General features: G+C 53.6%; 5 non-coding genes across 5 annotated transcripts; all 5 read left to right on the forward strand.

Moving 5' to 3' along the window:
• The first annotated feature begins 2,234 nt into the window (after positions 1–2,234).
• LOC138558938 (5S ribosomal RNA) lies at positions 2,235–2,353 on the forward strand. The gene has a single exon (XR_011299056.1). It is a non-coding gene; the product is annotated as a 5S ribosomal RNA (ribosomal RNA).
• Positions 2,354–7,106: 4,753 nt separating this feature from the next.
• LOC138558939 (5S ribosomal RNA) lies at positions 7,107–7,225 on the forward strand. The gene has a single exon (XR_011299057.1). It is a non-coding gene; the product is annotated as a 5S ribosomal RNA (ribosomal RNA).
• Positions 7,226–11,327: 4,102 nt separating this feature from the next.
• Positions 11,328–11,446, forward strand: LOC138558940 (5S ribosomal RNA). The gene has a single exon (XR_011299058.1). It is a non-coding gene; the product is annotated as a 5S ribosomal RNA (ribosomal RNA).
• A 3,117-nt stretch (positions 11,447–14,563) lies between these two features.
• LOC138558941 (5S ribosomal RNA) lies at positions 14,564–14,682 on the forward strand. Its single transcript, XR_011299059.1, has one exon. It is a non-coding gene; the product is annotated as a 5S ribosomal RNA (ribosomal RNA).
• Positions 14,683–19,424: 4,742 nt separating this feature from the next.
• Positions 19,425–19,543, forward strand: LOC138558942 (5S ribosomal RNA). Its single transcript, XR_011299060.1, has one exon. It is a non-coding gene; the product is annotated as a 5S ribosomal RNA (ribosomal RNA).
• The last annotated feature ends 1,066 nt before the right edge of the window (positions 19,544–20,609 follow it).

Here is a 20,609-nt window from a genome sequence, read left to right on the forward strand (position 1 = left end):
GGAACCGACGCCTGGGTGAGTGCTAGTGTGGCGTGAGTTAAATTTACAGGCATCTTCTTTGCAAACTTTTGCCAAACCAATTTGGGGCAGCAGTGGGGTAGAGAGTCAGCCTTAAGCTGATGCCTGCCTGGGCTGGGCTGGGCTGGGGGCCTCAGCTGCTGTTACTGGGCCTGCTTCTTTCCTGGACTTGTAGGCCGCCAGCCCGAGAAGGTAAGGCCTCAACCAACATCGCCCTCTGCCTTCCAAAGAGTCGAGGGGATAGAAGCAGGAAAATTGTGTGTGTGTTTATTTCTTCTTTTTTAGAGATTCTTTCTATTTTTGTAAGGAACTGACGACTGGGTGAGTGCTAGTGTGGCTTGAGGTGAATTTACGGGCAGCTTCTTTGCAAACTTTTGCCAAACCAACTTGGAGCAGCACTGGGGTAGAGAGTCAGCCTTCCGCTGATGCCTGCCTAGGCGTGGCTGGGCTGGGGGCCTCAGCTGCTGTTACTGGGCCTGCTTCTTTCCTGGTCTTGTAGGCCGCCAGCCAGAGAAGGTAAGGGCTTCAACCAACATCGCCCTCTGCCTTCCAAAGAGTCGAGGAGACCGCAGCAGGAAAATTGTGTGTGTGTTTATTTCTTCTTTTTTAGAGGTGCTTTCTATTTTTGTAAGGAACCGACGCCTGGGTGAGTGCTAGTGTGGCGTGAGTTAAATTTACAGGCATCTTCTTTGCAAACTTTTGCCAAACCAATTTGGGGCAGCAGTGGGGTAGAGAGTCAGCCTTAAGCTGATGCCTGCCTGGGCTGGGCTGGGCTGGGGGCCTCAGCTGCTGTTACTGGGCCTGCTTCTTTCCTGGACTTGTAGGCCGCCAGCCCGAGAAGGTAAGGCCTCAACCAACATCGCCCTCTGCCTTCCAAAGAGTCGAGGGAATAGAAGCAGGAAAATTGTGTGTGTGTTTATTTCTTCTTTTTTAGAGATTCTTTCTATTTTTGTAAGGAACTGACGACTGGGTGAGTGCTAGTGTGGCTTGAGGTGAATTTACGGGCAGCTTCTTTGCAAACTTTTGCCAAACCAACTTGGAGCAGCACTGGGGTAGAGAGTCAGCCTTCCGCTGATGCCTGCCTAGGCGTGGCTGGGCTGGGGGCCTCAGCTGCTGTTACTGGGCCTGCTTCTTTCCTGGTCTTGTAGGCCGCCAGCCAGAGAAGGTAAGGGCTTCAACCAACATCGCCCTCTGCCTTCCAAAGAGTCGAGGAGACCGCAGCAGGAAAATTGTGTGTGTGTTTATTTCTTCTTTTTTTAGAGGTGCTTTCTATTTTTGTAAGGAACCGACGCCTGGGTGAGTGCTAGTGTGGCGTGAGTTACATTTACAGGCATCTTCTTTGCAAACTTTTGCCAAACCAACTTGGACCAGCACTGGGGTAGAGAGTCAGCCTTCAGCTGATGGCTGCCTGGGCTGGGCTGGGCTGGTCTGGGGGCCTCAGCTGCTGTTACTGGGCATGCTTCTTTCCTGGACTTGTAGGCCACCAGCCGGAGAAGGTAAGGGCCTCAACCAACATCGCCCTCTGCCTTTCAAAGAGTCGAGGAGACCCCAGCAGGAAAATTGTGTGTGTGTTTATTTCTTCTTTTTTAGAGGTGCTTTCTATTTTTGTAAGGAACCGACGCCTGGGTGAGTGCTAGTGTGGCGTGAGTTAAATTTACAGGCATCTTCTTTGCAAACTTTTGCCAAACCAATTTGGGGCAGCAGTGGGGTAGAGAGTCAGCCTTAAGCTGATGCCTGCCTGGGCTGGGCTGGGCTGGGCTGGGGGCCTCAGCTGCTGTTACTGGGCCTGCTTCTTTCCTGGACTTGTAGGCCGCCAGCCCGAGAAGGTAAGGCCTCAACCAACATCGCCCTCTGCCTTCCAAAGAGTCGAGGAGACCCCAGCAGGAAAATTGTGTGTGTGTTTATTTCCATCTTTCTTTCCGAGTTTTTTTTTAAAGTTTTGTAAGGAACGGATGCTTGGGTGAGTGAGTGCAAGTGTGGCTTGGCCTGAATTTACAGACACTTTCTTTGCAAACATGAGTAGGCAAGTGGGTATTTCAAAAGTGGGTGCATGGAGCCGCTCGTTGCTTTTCCAAGCTGGCAGCTGTGGCTCCTGAGCTTGAGGCAAAAAGAAGGGCAGAAGCACACTGCAGAGGACAGCGTTCAGCCTTGCAAGAGGGCAGTGGACGTCGGAGGAGCCGACACAGCACAAGAGGCTCGGAATCGGCGCACTCTTCACCTACGGCCATACCACCCTGAATGCGCCCGATCTCGTCCGATCTCGGAAGCTAAGCAGGGTCGGGCCTGGTTAGTACTTGGATGGGAGACCGCCTGGGAATACCAGGTGCTGTAGGCATTTTGCTACTCTGTGCCCGATAGGCGGCGTTCGTCTTCCCCGTCTTGAACTACATTTTTCCTCCATTCCGCTTTTAATTTTAACAAACACGGCGCGTGAAAAAGGCACAGGGGCAGACAGCAGCCCTCGCTCCAATGCAGAGCCCCGTCAGAGGCGGACACGTTGTCGCCAAACTAACTTGGAGCAGCAGGAGACTGAAGCCAGGGCAGCAGCTCGCCGCCTCGGGTGGGTGGATGCAGCCAGAAAGGGCCACTCGTGTCCCTGGCAAAGCACCTCCAGCGTCTCCCCGTTTTCTCTCCAGTGGACGCGCAAGGCCCCCTACAGCTAGGGGAGGCAAGTGGATGGGCCTCATCTGCATATGTGGGCTCTAGAGGAAGAGTGCACCCTGGGAGACAAGGGGACACTTGGAGCGGGAAGTGCTCACGGGGGAGAAGTGCCTACAAGAGGCAGGAAGGGAGGGAGGCCACATCATGCCTCTCCATAGCCAGGCCTCTGGATGATGGGGCAGAAGCGGCCGTCACCCTAAGCTTCCTAGAAGTCCCAGCTGGGCCCCATGCTACCTAATATCTCGCCTGATCGAGCCTGGTCGAGCACTGGTCGAGCCTTCAGCCAAGGGACACAGGAGCCAAGGGGTCTGGCCTCGAGCCTTCAACCGAGGGACCCAGGAGCCCAGGGTCTGGCCTCAGTGCTTCCCAAGTCGGCCTTCAGCTGAAGCCTGCCTGGGCTGGGAGCCTCAGCTGCTGTTCCTGGGTGTGCTTCTTTCCTGCATGTGAAGGCCACCAGCGGCGAAGGTTGCCCTCCGCCTTCCAAGGAGTCGAGGGGATAGAAGCAGGAAAATTGTGTGTGTGTTTATTTCTTCTTTTTTAGAGATTCTTTCTATTTTTGTAAGGAACTGACGCCTGGGTGAGTGCTAGTGTGGCTTGAGGTGAATTTACGGGCAGCTTCTTTGCAAACTTTTGCCAAACCAACTTGGAGCAGCACTGGGGTAGAGAGTCAGCCTTCCGCTGATGCCTGCCTAGGCGTGGCTGGGCTGGGGGCCTCAGCTGCTGTTACTGGGCCTGCTTCTTTCCTGGTCTTGTAGGCCGCCAGCCAGAGAAGGTAAGGGCTTCAACCAACATCGCCCTCTGCCTTCCAAAGAGTCGAGGAGACCGCAGCAGGAAAATTGTGTGTGTGTTTATTTCTTCTTTTTTTAGAGGTGCTTTCTATTTTTGTAAGGAACCGACGCCTGGGTGAGTGCTAGTGTGGCGTGAGTTACATTTACAGGCATCTTCTTTGCAAAATTTTGCCAAACCAACTTGGACCAGCACTGGGGTAGAGAGTCAGCCTTCAGCTGATGGCTGCCTGGGCTGGGCTGGGCTGGGGGCCTCAGCTGCTGTTACTGGGCCTGCTTCTTTCCTGGACTTGTAGGCCGCCAGCCCGAGAAGGTAAGGCCTCAACCAACATCGCCCTCTGCCTTCCAAAGAGTCGAGGGAATAGAAGCAGGAAAATTGTGTGTGTGTTTATTTCTTCTTTTTTAGAGATTCTTTCTATTTTTGTAAGGAACTGACGCCTGGGTGAGTGCTAGTGTGGCTTGAGGTGAATTTACGGGCAGCTTCTTTGCAAACTTTTGCCAAACCAACTTGGAGCAGCACTGGGGTAGAGAGTCAGCCTTCCGCTGATGCCTGCCTAGGCGTGGCTGGGCTGGGGGCCTCAGCTGCTGTTACTGGGCCTGCTTCTTTCCTGGTCTTGTAGGCCGCCAGCCAGAGAAGGTAAGGGCTTCAACCAACATCGCCCTCTGCCTTCCAAAGAGTCGAGGAGACCGCAGCAGGAAAATTGTGTGTGTGTTTATTTCTTCTTTTTTTAGAGGTGCTTTCTATTTTTGTAAGGAACCGACGCCTGGGTGAGTGCTAGTGTGGCGTGAGTTACATTTACAGGCATCTTCTTTGCAAAATTTTGCCAAACCAACTTGGACCAGCACTGGGGTAGAGAGTCAGCCTTCAGCTGATGGCTGCCTGGGCTGGGCTGGGCTGGGGGCCTCAGCTGCTGTTACTGGGCCTGCTTCTTTCCTGGACTTGTAGGCCGCCAGCCCGAGAAGGTAAGGCCTCAACCAACATCGCCCTCTGCCTTCCAAAGAGTCGAGGGAATAGAAGCAGGAAAATTGTGTGTGTGTTTATTTCTTCTTTTTTTAGAGGTGCTTTCTATTTTTGTAAGGAACCGACGCCTGGGTGAGTGCTAGTGTGGCGTGAGTTACATTTACAGGCATCTTCTTTGCAAAATTTTGCCAAACCAACTTGGACCAGCACTGGGGTAGAGAGTCAGCCTTCAGCTGATGGCTGCCTGGGCTGGGCTGGGCTGGTCTGGGGGCCTCAGCTGCTGTTACTGGGCATGCTTCTTTCCTGGACTTGTAGGCCACCAGCCGGAGAAGGTAAGGGCCTCAACCAACATCGCCCTCTGCCTTTCAAAGAGTCGAGGAGACCCCAGCAGGAAAATTGTGTGTGTGTTTATTTCTTCTTTTTTAGAGGTGCTTTCTATTTTTGTAAGGAACCGACGCCTGGGTGAGTGCTAGTGTGGCGTGAGTTAAATTTACAGGCATCTTCTTTGCAAACTTTTGCCAAACCAATTTGGGGCAGCAGTGGGGTAGAGAGTCAGCCTTAAGCTGATGCCTGCCTGGGCTGGGCTGGGCTGGGGGCCTCAGCTGCTGTTACTGGGCCTGCTTCTTTCCTGGACTTGTAGGCCGCCAGCCCGAGAAGGTAAGGCCTCAACCAACATCGCCCTCTGCCTTCCAAAGAGTCGAGGGGATAGAAGCAGGAAAATTGTGTGTGTGTTTATTTCTTCTTTTTTAGAGATTCTTTCTATTTTTGTAAGGAACTGACGACTGGGTGAGTGCTAGTGTGGCTTGAGGTGAATTTACGGGCAGCTTCTTTGCAAACTTTTGCCAAACCAACTTGGAGCAGCACTGGGGTAGAGAGTCAGCCTTCCGCTGATGCCTGCCTAGGCGTGGCTGGGCTGGGGGCCTCAGCTGCTGTTACTGGGCCTGCTTCTTTCCTGGTCTTGTAGGCCGCCAGCCAGAGAAGGTAAGGGCTTCAACCAACATCGCCCTCTGCCTTCCAAAGAGTCGAGGAGACCGCAGCAGGAAAATTGTGTGTGTGTTTATTTCTTCTTTTTTAGAGGTGCTTTCTATTTTTGTAAGGAACCGACGCCTGGGTGAGTGCTAGTGTGGCGTGAGTTAAATTTACAGGCATCTTCTTTGCAAACTTTTGCCAAACCAATTTGGGGCAGCAGTGGGGTAGAGAGTCAGCCTTAAGCTGATGCCTGCCTGGGCTGGGCTGGGCTGGGGGCCTCAGCTGCTGTTACTGGGCCTGCTTCTTTCCTGGACTTGTAGGCCGCCAGCCCGAGAAGGTAAGGCCTCAACCAACATCGCCCTCTGCCTTCCAAAGAGTCGAGGGAATAGAAGCAGGAAAATTGTGTGTGTGTTTATTTCTTCTTTTTTAGAGATTCTTTCTATTTTTGTAAGGAACTGACGACTGGGTGAGTGCTAGTGTGGCTTGAGGTGAATTTACGGGCAGCTTCTTTGCAAACTTTTGCCAAACCAACTTGGAGCAGCACTGGGGTAGAGAGTCAGCCTTCCGCTGATGCCTGCCTAGGCGTGGCTGGGCTGGGGGCCTCAGCTGCTGTTACTGGGCCTGCTTCTTTCCTGGTCTTGTAGGCCGCCAGCCAGAGAAGGTAAGGGCTTCAACCAACATCGCCCTCTGCCTTCCAAAGAGTCGAGGAGACCGCAGCAGGAAAATTGTGTGTGTGTTTATTTCTTCTTTTTTTAGAGGTGCTTTCTATTTTTGTAAGGAACCGACGCCTGGGTGAGTGCTAGTGTGGCGTGAGTTACATTTACAGGCATCTTCTTTGCAAACTTTTGCCAAACCAACTTGGACCAGCACTGGGGTAGAGAGTCAGCCTTCAGCTGATGGCTGCCTGGGCTGGGCTGGGCTGGTCTGGGGGCCTCAGCTGCTGTTACTGGGCATGCTTCTTTCCTGGACTTGTAGGCCACCAGCCGGAGAAGGTAAGGGCCTCAACCAACATCGCCCTCTGCCTTTCAAAGAGTCGAGGAGACCCCAGCAGGAAAATTGTGTGTGTGTTTATTTCTTCTTTTTTAGAGGTGCTTTCTATTTTTGTAAGGAACCGACGCCTGGGTGAGTGCTAGTGTGGCGTGAGTTAAATTTACAGGCATCTTCTTTGCAAACTTTTGCCAAACCAATTTGGGGCAGCAGTGGGGTAGAGAGTCAGCCTTAAGCTGATGCCTGCCTGGGCTGGGCTGGGCTGGGCTGGGGGCCTCAGCTGCTGTTACTGGGCCTGCTTCTTTCCTGGACTTGTAGGCCGCCAGCCCGAGAAGGTAAGGCCTCAACCAACATCGCCCTCTGCCTTCCAAAGAGTCGAGGAGACCCCAGCAGGAAAATTGTGTGTGTGTTTATTTCCATCTTTCTTTCCGAGTTTTTTTTTAAAGTTTTGTAAGGAACGGATGCTTGGGTGAGTGAGTGCAAGTGTGGCTTGGCCTGAATTTACAGACACTTTCTTTGCAAACATGAGTAGGCAAGTGGGTATTTCAAAAGTGGGTGCATGGAGCCGCTCGTTGCTTTTCCAAGCTGGCAGCTGTGGCTCCTGAGCTTGAGGCAAAAAGAAGGGCAGAAGCACACTGCAGAGGACAGCGTTCAGCCTTGCAAGAGGGCAGTGGACGTCGGAGGAGCCGACACAGCACAAGAGGCTCGGAATCGGCGCACTCTTCACCTACGGCCATACCACCCTGAATGCGCCCGATCTCGTCCGATCTCGGAAGCTAAGCAGGGTCGGGCCTGGTTAGTACTTGGATGGGAGACCGCCTGGGAATACCAGGTGCTGTAGGCATTTTGCTACTCTGTGCCCGATAGGCGGCGTTCGTCTTCCCCGTCTTGAACTACATTTTTCCTCCATTCCGCTTTTAATTTTAACAAACACGGCGCGTGAAAAAGGCACAGGGGCAGACAGCAGCCCTCGCTCCAATGCAGAGCCCCGTCAGAGGCGGACACGTTGTCGCCAAACTAACTTGGAGCAGCAGGAGACTGAAGCCAGGGCAGCAGCTCGCCGCCTCGGGTGGGTGGATGCAGCCAGAAAGGGCCACTCGTGTCCCTGGCAAAGCACCTCCAGCGTCTCCCCGTTTTCTCTCCAGTGGACGCGCAAGGCCCCCTACAGCTAGGGGAGGCAAGTGGATGGGCCTCATCTGCATATGTGGGCTCTAGAGGAAGAGTGCACCCTGGGAGACAAGGGGACACTTGGAGCGGGAAGTGCTCACGGGGGAGAAGTGCCTACAAGAGGCAGGAAGGGAGGGAGGCCACATCATGCCTCTCCATAGCCAGGCCTCTGGATGATGGGGCAGAAGCGGCCGTCACCCTAAGCTTCCTAGAAGTCCCAGCTGGGCCCCATGCTACCTAATATCTCGCCTGATCGAGCCTGGTCGAGCACTGGTCGAGCCTTCAGCCAAGGGACACAGGAGCCAAGGGGTCTGGCCTCGAGCCTTCAACCGAGGGACCCAGGAGCCCAGGGTCTGGCCTCAGTGCTTCCCAAGTCGGCCTTCAGCTGAAGCCTGCCTGGGCTGGGAGCCTCAGCTGCTGTTCCTGGGTGTGCTTCTTTCCTGCATGTGAAGGCCACCAGCGGCGAAGGTTGCCCTCCGCCTTCCAAGGAGTCGAGGGGATAGAAGCAGGAAAATTGTGTGTGTGTTTATTTCTTCTTTTTTAGAGATTCTTTCTATTTTTGTAAGGAACTGACGCCTGGGTGAGTGCTAGTGTGGCTTGAGGTGAATTTACGGGCAGCTTCTTTGCAAACTTTTGCCAAACCAACTTGGAGCAGCACTGGGGTAGAGAGTCAGCCTTCCGCTGATGCCTGCCTAGGCGTGGCTGGGCTGGGGGCCTCAGCTGCTGTTACTGGGCCTGCTTCTTTCCTGGTCTTGTAGGCCGCCAGCCAGAGAAGGTAAGGGCTTCAACCAACATCGCCCTCTGCCTTCCAAAGAGTCGAGGAGACCGCAGCAGGAAAATTGTGTGTGTGTTTATTTCTTCTTTTTTAGAGGTGCTTTCTATTTTTGTAAGGAACCGACGCCTGGGTGAGTGCTAGTGTGGCGTGAGTTAAATTTACAGGCATCTTCTTTGCAAACTTTTGCCAAACCAATTTGGGGCAGCAGTGGGGTAGAGAGTCAGCCTTAAGCTGATGCCTGCCTGGGCTGGGCTGGGCTGGGGGCCTCAGCTGCTGTTACTGGGCCTGCTTCTTTCCTGGACTTGTAGGCCGCCAGCCCGAGAAGGTAAGGCCTCAACCAACATCGCCCTCTGCCTTCCAAAGAGTCGAGGGAATAGAAGCAGGAAAATTGTGTGTGTGTTTATTTCTTCTTTTTTTAGAGGTGCTTTCTATTTTTGTAAGGAACCGACGCCTGGGTGAGTGCTAGTGTGGCGTGAGTTACATTTACAGGCATCTTCTTTGCAAAATTTTGCCAAACCAACTTGGACCAGCACTGGGGTAGAGAGTCAGCCTTCAGCTGATGGCTGCCTGGGCTGGGCTGGGCTGGTCTGGGGGCCTCAGCTGCTGTTACTGGGCATGCTTCTTTCCTGGACTTGTAGGCCACCAGCCGGAGAAGGTAAGGGCCTCAACCAACATCGCCCTCTGCCTTTCAAAGAGTCGAGGAGACCCCAGCAGGAAAATTGTGTGTGTGTTTATTTCTTCTTTTTTAGAGGTGCTTTCTATTTTTGTAAGGAACCGACGCCTGGGTGAGTGCTAGTGTGGCGTGAGTTAAATTTACAGGCATCTTCTTTGCAAACTTTTGCCAAACCAATTTGGGGCAGCAGTGGGGTAGAGAGTCAGCCTTAAGCTGATGCCTGCCTGGGCTGGGCTGGGCTGGGGGCCTCAGCTGCTGTTACTGGGCCTGCTTCTTTCCTGGACTTGTAGGCCGCCAGCCCGAGAAGGTAAGGCCTCAACCAACATCGCCCTCTGCCTTCCAAAGAGTCGAGGGGATAGAAGCAGGAAAATTGTGTGTGTGTTTATTTCTTCTTTTTTAGAGATTCTTTCTATTTTTGTAAGGAACTGACGACTGGGTGAGTGCTAGTGTGGCTTGAGGTGAATTTACGGGCAGCTTCTTTGCAAACTTTTGCCAAACCAACTTGGAGCAGCACTGGGGTAGAGAGTCAGCCTTCCGCTGATGCCTGCCTAGGCGTGGCTGGGCTGGGGGCCTCAGCTGCTGTTACTGGGCCTGCTTCTTTCCTGGTCTTGTAGGCCGCCAGCCAGAGAAGGTAAGGGCTTCAACCAACATCGCCCTCTGCCTTCCAAAGAGTCGAGGAGACCGCAGCAGGAAAATTGTGTGTGTGTTTATTTCTTCTTTTTTAGAGGTGCTTTCTATTTTTGTAAGGAACCGACGCCTGGGTGAGTGCTAGTGTGGCGTGAGTTAAATTTACAGGCATCTTCTTTGCAAACTTTTGCCAAACCAATTTGGGGCAGCAGTGGGGTAGAGAGTCAGCCTTAAGCTGATGCCTGCCTGGGCTGGGCTGGGCTGGGGGCCTCAGCTGCTGTTACTGGGCCTGCTTCTTTCCTGGACTTGTAGGCCGCCAGCCCGAGAAGGTAAGGCCTCAACCAACATCGCCCTCTGCCTTCCAAAGAGTCGAGGGAATAGAAGCAGGAAAATTGTGTGTGTGTTTATTTCTTCTTTTTTAGAGATTCTTTCTATTTTTGTAAGGAACTGACGACTGGGTGAGTGCTAGTGTGGCTTGAGGTGAATTTACGGGCAGCTTCTTTGCAAACTTTTGCCAAACCAACTTGGAGCAGCACTGGGGTAGAGAGTCAGCCTTCCGCTGATGCCTGCCTAGGCGTGGCTGGGCTGGGGGCCTCAGCTGCTGTTACTGGGCCTGCTTCTTTCCTGGTCTTGTAGGCCGCCAGCCAGAGAAGGTAAGGGCTTCAACCAACATCGCCCTCTGCCTTCCAAAGAGTCGAGGAGACCGCAGCAGGAAAATTGTGTGTGTGTTTATTTCTTCTTTTTTTAGAGGTGCTTTCTATTTTTGTAAGGAACCGACGCCTGGGTGAGTGCTAGTGTGGCGTGAGTTACATTTACAGGCATCTTCTTTGCAAACTTTTGCCAAACCAACTTGGACCAGCACTGGGGTAGAGAGTCAGCCTTCAGCTGATGGCTGCCTGGGCTGGGCTGGGCTGGTCTGGGGGCCTCAGCTGCTGTTACTGGGCATGCTTCTTTCCTGGACTTGTAGGCCACCAGCCGGAGAAGGTAAGGGCCTCAACCAACATCGCCCTCTGCCTTTCAAAGAGTCGAGGAGACCCCAGCAGGAAAATTGTGTGTGTGTTTATTTCTTCTTTTTTAGAGGTGCTTTCTATTTTTGTAAGGAACCGACGCCTGGGTGAGTGCTAGTGTGGCGTGAGTTAAATTTACAGGCATCTTCTTTGCAAACTTTTGCCAAACCAATTTGGGGCAGCAGTGGGGTAGAGAGTCAGCCTTAAGCTGATGCCTGCCTGGGCTGGGCTGGGCTGGGCTGGGGGCCTCAGCTGCTGTTACTGGGCCTGCTTCTTTCCTGGACTTGTAGGCCGCCAGCCCGAGAAGGTAAGGCCTCAACCAACATCGCCCTCTGCCTTCCAAAGAGTCGAGGAGACCCCAGCAGGAAAATTGTGTGTGTGTTTATTTCCATCTTTCTTTCCGAGTTTTTTTTTAAAGTTTTGTAAGGAACGGATGCTTGGGTGAGTGAGTGCAAGTGTGGCTTGGCCTGAATTTACAGACACTTTCTTTGCAAACATGAGTAGGCAAGTGGGTATTTCAAAAGTGGGTGCATGGAGCCGCTCGTTGCTTTTCCAAGCTGGCAGCTGTGGCTCCTGAGCTTGAGGCAAAAAGAAGGGCAGAAGCACACTGCAGAGGACAGCGTTCAGCCTTGCAAGAGGGCAGTGGACGTCGGAGGAGCCGACACAGCACAAGAGGCTCGGAATCGGCGCACTCTTCACCTACGGCCATACCACCCTGAATGCGCCCGATCTCGTCCGATCTCGGAAGCTAAGCAGGGTCGGGCCTGGTTAGTACTTGGATGGGAGACCGCCTGGGAATACCAGGTGCTGTAGGCATTTTGCTACTCTGTGCCCGATAGGCGGCGTTCGTCTTCCCCGTCTTGAACTACATTTTTCCTCCATTCCGCTTTTAATTTTAACAAACACGGCGCGTGAAAAAGGCACAGGGGCAGACAGCAGCCCTCGCTCCAATGCAGAGCCCCGTCAGAGGCGGACACGTTGTCGCCAAACTAACTTGGAGCAGCAGGAGACTGAAGCCAGGGCAGCAGCTCGCCGCCTCGGGTGGGTGGATGCAGCCAGAAAGGGCCACTCGTGTCCCTGGCAAAGCACCTCCAGCGTCTCCCCGTTTTCTCTCCAGTGGACGCGCAAGGCCCCCTACAGCTAGGGGAGGCAAGTGGATGGGCCTCATCTGCATATGTGGGCTCTAGAGGAAGAGTGCACCCTGGGAGACAAGGGGACACTTGGAGCGGGAAGTGCTCACGGGGGAGAAGTGCCTACAAGAGGCAGGAAGGGAGGGAGGCCACATCATGCCTCTCCATAGCCAGGCCTCTGGATGATGGGGCAGAAGCGGCCGTCACCCTAAGCTTCCTAGAAGTCCCAGCTGGGCCCCATGCTACCTAATATCTCGCCTGATCGAGCCTGGTCGAGCACTGGTCGAGCCTTCAGCCAAGGGACACAGGAGCCAAGGGGTCTGGCCTCGAGCCTTCAACCGAGGGACCCAGGAGCCCAGGGTCTGGCCTCAGTGCTTCCCAAGTCGGCCTTCAGCTGAAGCCTGCCTGGGCTGGGAGCCTCAGCTGCTGTTCCTGGGTGTGCTTCTTTCCTGCATGTGAAGGCCACCAGCGGCGAAGGTTGCCCTCCGCCTTCCAAGGAGTCGAGGGGATAGAAGCAGGAAAATTGTGTGTGTGTTTATTTCTTCTTTTTTAGAGATTCTTTCTATTTTTGTAAGGAACTGACGCCTGGGTGAGTGCTAGTGTGGCTTGAGGTGAATTTACGGGCAGCTTCTTTGCAAACTTTTGCCAAACCAACTTGGAGCAGCACTGGGGTAGAGAGTCAGCCTTCCGCTGATGCCTGCCTAGGCGTGGCTGGGCTGGGGGCCTCAGCTGCTGTTACTGGGCCTGCTTCTTTCCTGGTCTTGTAGGCCGCCAGCCAGAGAAGGTAAGGGCTTCAACCAACATCGCCCTCTGCCTTCCAAAGAGTCGAGGAGACCGCAGCAGGAAAATTGTGTGTGTGTTTATTTCTTCTTTTTTTAGAGGTGCTTTCTATTTTTGTAAGGAACCGACGCCTGGGTGAGTGCTAGTGTGGCGTGAGTTACATTTACAGGCATCTTCTTTGCAAAATTTTGCCAAACCAACTTGGACCAGCACTGGGGTAGAGAGTCAGCCTTCAGCTGATGGCTGCCTGGGCTGGGCTGGGCTGGGGGCCTCAGCTGCTGTTACTGGGCCTGCTTCTTTCCTGGACTTGTAGGCCGCCAGCCCGAGAAGGTAAGGCCTCAACCAACATCGCCCTCTGCCTTCCAAAGAGTCGAGGGAATAGAAGCAGGAAAATTGTGTGTGTGTTTATTTCTTCTTTTTTAGAGATTCTTTCTATTTTTGTAAGGAACTGACGACTGGGTGAGTGCTAGTGTGGCTTGAGGTGAATTTACGGGCAGCTTCTTTGCAAACTTTTGCCAAACCAACTTGGAGCAGCACTGGGGTAGAGAGTCAGCCTTCCGCTGATGCCTGCCTAGGCGTGGCTGGGCTGGGGGCCTCAGCTGCTGTTACTGGGCCTGCTTCTTTCCTGGTCTTGTAGGCCGCCAGCCAGAGAAGGTAAGGGCTTCAACCAACATCGCCCTCTGCCTTCCAAAGAGTCGAGGAGACCGCAGCAGGAAAATTGTGTGTGTGTTTATTTCTTCTTTTTTAGAGGTGCTTTCTATTTTTGTAAGGAACCGACGCCTGGGTGAGTGCTAGTGTGGCGTGAGTTAAATTTACAGGCATCTTCTTTGCAAACTTTTGCCAAACCAATTTGGGGCAGCAGTGGGGTAGAGAGTCAGCCTTAAGCTGATGCCTGCCTGGGCTGGGCTGGGCTGGGGGCCTCAGCTGCTGTTACTGGGCCTGCTTCTTTCCTGGACTTGTAGGCCGCCAGCCCGAGAAGGTAAGGCCTCAACCAACATCGCCCTCTGCCTTCCAAAGAGTCGAGGGAATAGAAGCAGGAAAATTGTGTGTGTGTTTATTTCTTCTTTTTTAGAGATTCTTTCTATTTTTGTAAGGAACTGACGACTGGGTGAGTGCTAGTGTGGCTTGAGGTGAATTTACGGGCAGCTTCTTTGCAAACTTTTGCCAAACCAACTTGGAGCAGCACTGGGGTAGAGAGTCAGCCTTCCGCTGATGCCTGCCTAGGCGTGGCTGGGCTGGGGGCCTCAGCTGCTGTTACTGGGCCTGCTTCTTTCCTGGTCTTGTAGGCCGCCAGCCAGAGAAGGTAAGGGCTTCAACCAACATCGCCCTCTGCCTTCCAAAGAGTCGAGGAGACCGCAGCAGGAAAATTGTGTGTGTGTTTATTTCTTCTTTTTTAGAGGTGCTTTCTATTTTTGTAAGGAACCGACGCCTGGGTGAGTGCTAGTGTGGCGTGAGTTAAATTTACAGGCATCTTCTTTGCAAACTTTTGCCAAACCAATTTGGGGCAGCAGTGGGGTAGAGAGTCAGCCTTAAGCTGATGCCTGCCTGGGCTGGGCTGGGCTGGGCTGGGGGCCTCAGCTGCTGTTACTGGGCCTGCTTCTTTCCTGGACTTGTAGGCCGCCAGCCCGAGAAGGTAAGGCCTCAACCAACATCGCCCTCTGCCTTCCAAAGAGTCGAGGAGACCCCAGCAGGAAAATTGTGTGTGTGTTTATTTCCATCTTTCTTTCCGAGTTTTTTTTTAAAGTTTTGTAAGGAACGGATGCTTGGGTGAGTGAGTGCAAGTGTGGCTTGGCCTGAATTTACAGACACTTTCTTTGCAAACATGAGTAGGCAAGTGGGTATTTCAAAAGTGGGTGCATGGAGCCGCTCGTTGCTTTTCCAAGCTGGCAGCTGTGGCTCCTGAGCTTGAGGCAAAAAGAAGGGCAGAAGCACACTGCAGAGGACAGCGTTCAGCCTTGCAAGAGGGCAGTGGACGTCGGAGGAGCCGACACAGCACAAGAGGCTCGGAATCGGCGCACTCTTCACCTACGGCCATACCACCCTGAATGCGCCCGATCTCGTCCGATCTCGGAAGCTAAGCAGGGTCGGGCCTGGTTAGTACTTGGATGGGAGACCGCCTGGGAATACCAGGTGCTGTAGGCATTTTGCTACTCTGTGCCCGATAGGCGGCGTTCGTCTTCCCCGTCTTGAACTACATTTTTCCTCCATTCCGCTTTTAATTTTAACAAACACGGCGCGTGAAAAAGGCACAGGGGCAGACAGCAGCCCTCGCTCCAATGCAGAGCCCCGTCAGAGGCGGACACGTTGTCGCCAAACTAACTTGGAGCAGCAGGAGACTGAAGCCAGGGCAGCAGCTCGCCGCCTCGGGTGGGTGGATGCAGCCAGAAAGGGCCACTCGTGTCCCTGGCAAAGCACCTCCAGCGTCTCCCCGTTTTCTCTCCAGTGGACGCGCAAGGCCCCCTACAGCTAGGGGAGGCAAGTGGATGGGCCTCATCTGCATATGTGGGCTCTAGAGGAAGAGTGCACCCTGGGAGACAAGGGGACACTTGGAGCGGGAAGTGCTCACGGGGGAGAAGTGCCTACAAGAGGCAGGAAGGGAGGGAGGCCACATCATGCCTCTCCATAGCCAGGCCTCTGGATGATGGGGCAGAAGCGGCCGTCACCCTAAGCTTCCTAGAAGTCCCAGCTGGGCCCCATGCTACCTAATATCTCGCCTGATCGAGCCTGGTCGAGCCTTCAGCCAAGGGACACAGGAGCCAAGGGGTCTGGCCTCGAGCCTTCAACCGAGGGACCCAGGAGCCCAGGGTCTGGCCTCAGTGCTTCCCAAGTCGGCCTTCAGCTGAAGCCTGCCTGGGCTGGGAGCCTCAGCTGCTGTTCCTGGGTGTGCTTCTTTCCTGCATGTGAAGGCCACCAGCGGCGAAGGTTGCCCTCCGCCTTCCAAGGAGTCGAGGGGATAGAAGCAGGAAAATTGTGTGTGTGTTTATTTCTTCTTTTTTAGAGATTCTTTCTATTTTTGTAAGGAACTGACGCCTGGGTGAGTGCTAGTGTGGCTTGAGGTGAATTTACGGGCAGCTTCTTTGCAAACTTTTGCCAAACCAACTTGGAGCAGCACTGGGGTAGAGAGTCAGCCTTCCGCTGATGCCTGCCTAGGCGTGGCTGGGCTGGGGGCCTCAGCTGCTGTTACTGGGCCTGCTTCTTTCCTGGTCTTGTAGGCCGCCAGCCAGAGAAGGTAAGGGCTTCAACCAACATCGCCCTCTGCCTTCCAAAGAGTCGAGGAGACCGCAGCAGGAAAATTGTGTGTGTGTTTATTTCTTCTTTTTTTAGAGGTGCTTTCTATTTTTGTAAGGAACCGACGCCTGGGTGAGTGCTAGTGTGGCGTGAGTTACATTTACAGGCATCTTCTTTGCAAAATTTTGCCAAACCAACTTGGACCAGCACTGGGGTAGAGAGTCAGCCTTCAGCTGATGGCTGCCTGGGCTGGGCTGGGCTGGGGGCCTCAGCTGCTGTTACTGGGCCTGCTTCTTTCCTGGACTTGTAGGCCGCCAGCCCGAGAAGGTAAGGCCTCAACCAACATCGCCCTCTGCCTTCCAAAGAGTCGAGGGAATAGAAGCAGGAAAATTGTGTGTGTGTTTATTTCTTCTTTTTTAGAGATTCTTTCTATTTTTGTAAGGAACTGACGCCTGGGTGAGTGCTAGTGTGGCTTGAGGTGAATTTACGGGCAGCTTCTTTGCAAACTTTTGCCAAACCAACTTGGAGCAGCACTGGGGTAGAGAGTCAGCCTTCCGCTGATGCCTGCCTAGGCGTGGCTGGGCTGGGGGCCTCAGCTGCTGTTACTTGGCCTGCTTCTTTCCTGGTCTTGTAGGCCGCCAGCCAGAGAAGGTAAGGGCTTCAACCAACATCGCCCTCTGCCTTCCAAAGAGTCGAGGAGACCGCAGCAGGAAAATTGTGTGTGTGTTTATTTCTTCTTTTTTTAGAGGTGCTTTCTATTTTTGTAAGGAACCGACGCCTGGGTGAGTGCTAGTGTGGCGTGAGTTACATTTACAGGCATCTTCTTTGCAAAATTTTGCCAAACCAACTTGGACCAGCACTGGGGTAGAGAGTCAGCCTTCAGCTGATGGCTGCCTGGGCTGGGCTGGGCTGGGGGCCTCAGCTGCTGTTACTGGGCCTGCTTCTTTCCTGGACTTGTAGGCCGCCAGCCCGAGAAGGTAAGGCCTCAACCAACATCGCCCTCTGCCTTCCAAAGAGTCGAGGGAATAGAAGCAGGAAAATTGTGTGTGTGTTTATTTCTTCTTTTTTTAGAGGTGCTTTCTATTTTTGTAAGGAACCGACGCCTGGGTGAGTGCTAGTGTGGCGTGAGTTACATTTACAGGCATCTTCTTTGCAAAATTTTGCCAAACCAACTTGGACCAGCACTGGGGTAGAGAGTCAGCCTTCAGCTGATGGCTGCCTGGGCTGGGCTGGGCTGGTCTGGGGGCCTCAGCTGCTGTTACTGGGCATGCTTCTTTCCTGGACTTGTAGGCCACCAGCCGGAGAAGGTAAGGGCCTCAACCAACATCGCCCTCTGCCTTTCAAAGAGTCGAGGAGACCCCAGCAGGAAAATTGTGTGTGTGTTTATTTCTTCTTTTTTAGAGGTGCTTTCTATTTTTGTAAGGAACCGACGCCTGGGTGAGTGCTAGTGTGGCGTGAGTTAAATTTACAGGCATCTTCTTTGCAAACTTTTGCCAAACCAATTTGGGGCAGCAGTGGGGTAGAGAGTCAGCCTTAAGCTGATGCCTGCCTGGGCTGGGCTGGGCTGGGGGCCTCAGCTGCTGTTACTGGGCCTGCTTCTTTCCTGGACTTGTAGGCCGCCAGCCCGAGAAGGTAAGGCCTCAACCAACATCGCCCTCTGCCTTCCAAAGAGTCGAGGGGATAGAAGCAGGAAAATTGTGTGTGTGTTTATTTCTTCTTTTTTAGAGATTCTTTCTATTTTTGTAAGGAACTGACGACTGGGTGAGTGCTAGTGTGGCTTGAGGTGAATTTACGGGCAGCTTCTTTGCAAACTTTTGCCAAACCAACTTGGAGCAGCACTGGGGTAGAGAGTCAGCCTTCCGCTGATGCCTGCCTAGGCGTGGCTGGGCTGGGGGCCTCAGCTGCTGTTACTGGGCCTGCTTCTTTCCTGGTCTTGTAGGCCGCCAGCCAGAGAAGGTAAGGGCTTCAACCAACATCGCCCTCTGCCTTCCAAAGAGTCGAGGAGACCGCAGCAGGAAAATTGTGTGTGTGTTTATTTCTTCTTTTTTAGAGGTGCTTTCTATTTTTGTAAGGAACCGACGCCTGGGTGAGTGCTAGTGTGGCGTGAGTTAAATTTACAGGCATCTTCTTTGCAAACTTTTGCCAAACCAATTTGGGGCAGCAGTGGGGTAGAGAGTCAGCCTTAAGCTGATGCCTGCCTGGGCTGGGCTGGGCTGGGGGCCTCAGCTGCTGTTACTGGGCCTGCTTCTTTCCTGGACTTGTAGGCCGCCAGCCCGAGAAGGTAAGGCCTCAACCAACATCGCCCTCTGCCTTCCAAAGAGTCGAGGGAATAGAAGCAGGAAAATTGTGTGTGTGTTTATTTCTTCTTTTTTAGAGATTCTTTCTATTTTTGTAAGGAACTGACGACTGGGTGAGTGCTAGTGTGGCTTGAGGTGAATTTACGGGCAGCTTCTTTGCAAACTTTTGCCAAACCAACTTGGAGCAGCACTGGGGTAGAGAGTCAGCCTTCCGCTGATGCCTGCCTAGGCGTGGCTGGGCTGGGGGCCTCAGCTGCTGTTACTGGGCCTGCTTCTTTCCTGGTCTTGTAGGCCGCCAGCCAGAGAAGGTAAGGGCTTCAACCAACATCGCCCTCTGCCTTCCAAAGAGTCGAGGAGACCGCAGCAGGAAAATTGTGTGTGTGTTTATTTCTTCTTTTTTTAGAGGTGCTTTCTATTTTTGTAAGGAACCGACGCCTGGGTGAGTGCTAGTGTGGCGTGAGTTACATTTACAGGCATCTTCTTTGCAAACTTTTGCCAAACCAACTTGGACCAGCACTGGGGTAGAGAGTCAGCCTTCAGCTGATGGCTGCCTGGGCTGGGCTGGGCTGGTCTGGGGGCCTCAGCTGCTGTTACTGGGCATGCTTCTTTCCTGGACTTGTAGGCCACCAGCCGGAGAAGGTAAGGGCCTCAACCAACATCGCCCTCTGCCTTTCAAAGAGTCGAGGAGACCCCAGCAGGAAAATTGTGTGTGTGTTTATTTCTTCTTTTTTAGAGGTGCTTTCTATTTTTGTAAGGAACCGACGCCTGGGTGAGTGCTAGTGTGGCGTGAGTTAAATTTACAGGCATCTTCTTTGCAAACTTTTGCCAAACCAATTTGGGGCAGCAGTGGGGTAGAGAGTCAGCCTTAAGCTGATGCCTGCCTGGGCTGGGCTGGGCTGGGCTGGGGGCCTCAGCTGCTGTTACTGGGCCTGCTTCTTTCCTGGACTTGTAGGCCGCCAGCCCGAGAAGGTAAGGCCTCAACCAACATCGCCCTCTGCCTTCCAAAGAGTCGAGGAGACCCCAGCAGGAAAATTGTGTGTGTGTTTATTTCCATCTTTCTTTCCGAGTTTTTTTTTAAAGTTTTGTAAGGAACGGATGCTTGGGTGAGTGAGTGCAAGTGTGGCTTGGCCTGAATTTACAGACACTTTCTTTGCAAACATGAGTAGGCAAGTGGGTATTTCAAAAGTGGGTGCATGGAGCCGCTCGTTGCTTTTCCAAGCTGGCAGCTGTGGCTCCTGAGCTTGAGGCAAAAAGAAGGGCAGAAGCACACTGCAGAGGACAGCGTTCAGCCTTGCAAGAGGGCAGTGGACGTCGGAGGAGCCGACACAGCACAAGAGGCTCGGAATCGGCGCACTCTTCACCTACGGCCATACCACCCTGAATGCGCCCGATCTCGTCCGATCTCGGAAGCTAAGCAGGGTCGGGCCTGGTTAGTACTTGGATGGGAGACCGCCTGGGAATACCAGGTGCTGTAGGCATTTTGCTACTCTGTGCCCGATAGGCGGCGTTCGTCTTCCCCGTCTTGAACTACATTTTTCCTCCATTCCGCTTTTAATTTTAACAAACACGGCGCGTGAAAAAGGCACAGGGGCAGACAGCAGCCCTCGCTCCAATGCAGAGCCCCGTCAGAGGCGGACACGTTGTCGCCAAACTAACTTGGAGCAGCAGGAGACTGAAGCCAGGGCAGCAGCTCGCCGCCTCGGGTGGGTGGATGCAGCCAGAAAGGGCCACTCGTGTCCCTGGCAAAGCACCTCCAGCGTCTCCCCGTTTTCTCTCCAGTGGACGCGCAAGGCCCCCTACAGCTAGGGGAGGCAAGTGGATGGGCCTCATCTGCATATGTGGGCTCTAGAGGAAGAGTGCACCCTGGGAGACAAGGGGACACTTGGAGCGGGAAGTGCTCACGGGGGAGAAGTGCCTACAAGAGGCAGGAAGGGAGGGAGGCCACATCATGCCTCTCCATAGCCAGGCCTCTGGATGATGGGGCAGAAGCGGCCGTCACCCTAAGCTTCCTAGAAGTCCCAGCTGGGCCCCATGCTACCTAATATCTCGCCTGATCGAGCCTGGTCGAGCACTGGTCGAGCCTTCAGCCAAGGGACACAGGAGCCAAGGGGTCTGGCCTCGAGCCTTCAACCGAGGGACCCAGGAGCCCAGGGTCTGGCCTCAGTGCTTCCCAAGTCGGCCTTCAGCTGAAGCCTGCCTGGGCTGGGAGCCTCAGCTGCTGTTCCTGGGTGTGCTTCTTTCCTGCATGTGAAGGCCACCAGCGGCGAAGGTTGCCCTCCGCCTTCCAAGGAGTCGAGGGGATAGAAGCAGGAAAATTGTGTGTGTGTTTATTTCTTCTTTTTTAGAGATTCTTTCTATTTTTGTAAGGAACTGACGCCTGGGTGAGTGCTAGTGTGGCTTGAGGTGAATTTACGGGCAGCTTCTTTGCAAACTTTTGCCAAACCAACTTGGAGCAGCACTGGGGTAGAGAGTCAGCCTTCCGCTGATGCCTGCCTAGGCGTGGCTGGGCTGGGGGCCTCAGCTGCTGTTACTGGGCCTGCTTCT

The sequence above is a fragment of the Ambystoma mexicanum genome, unplaced genomic scaffold (assembly GCF_040938575.1).
Source record: "Ambystoma mexicanum isolate Mex_15411 unplaced genomic scaffold, UKY_AmexF1_1 Mex_scaf34, whole genome shotgun sequence".
In the NCBI taxonomy this organism is placed as follows: domain Eukaryota; kingdom Metazoa; phylum Chordata; class Amphibia; order Caudata; family Ambystomatidae; genus Ambystoma; species Ambystoma mexicanum.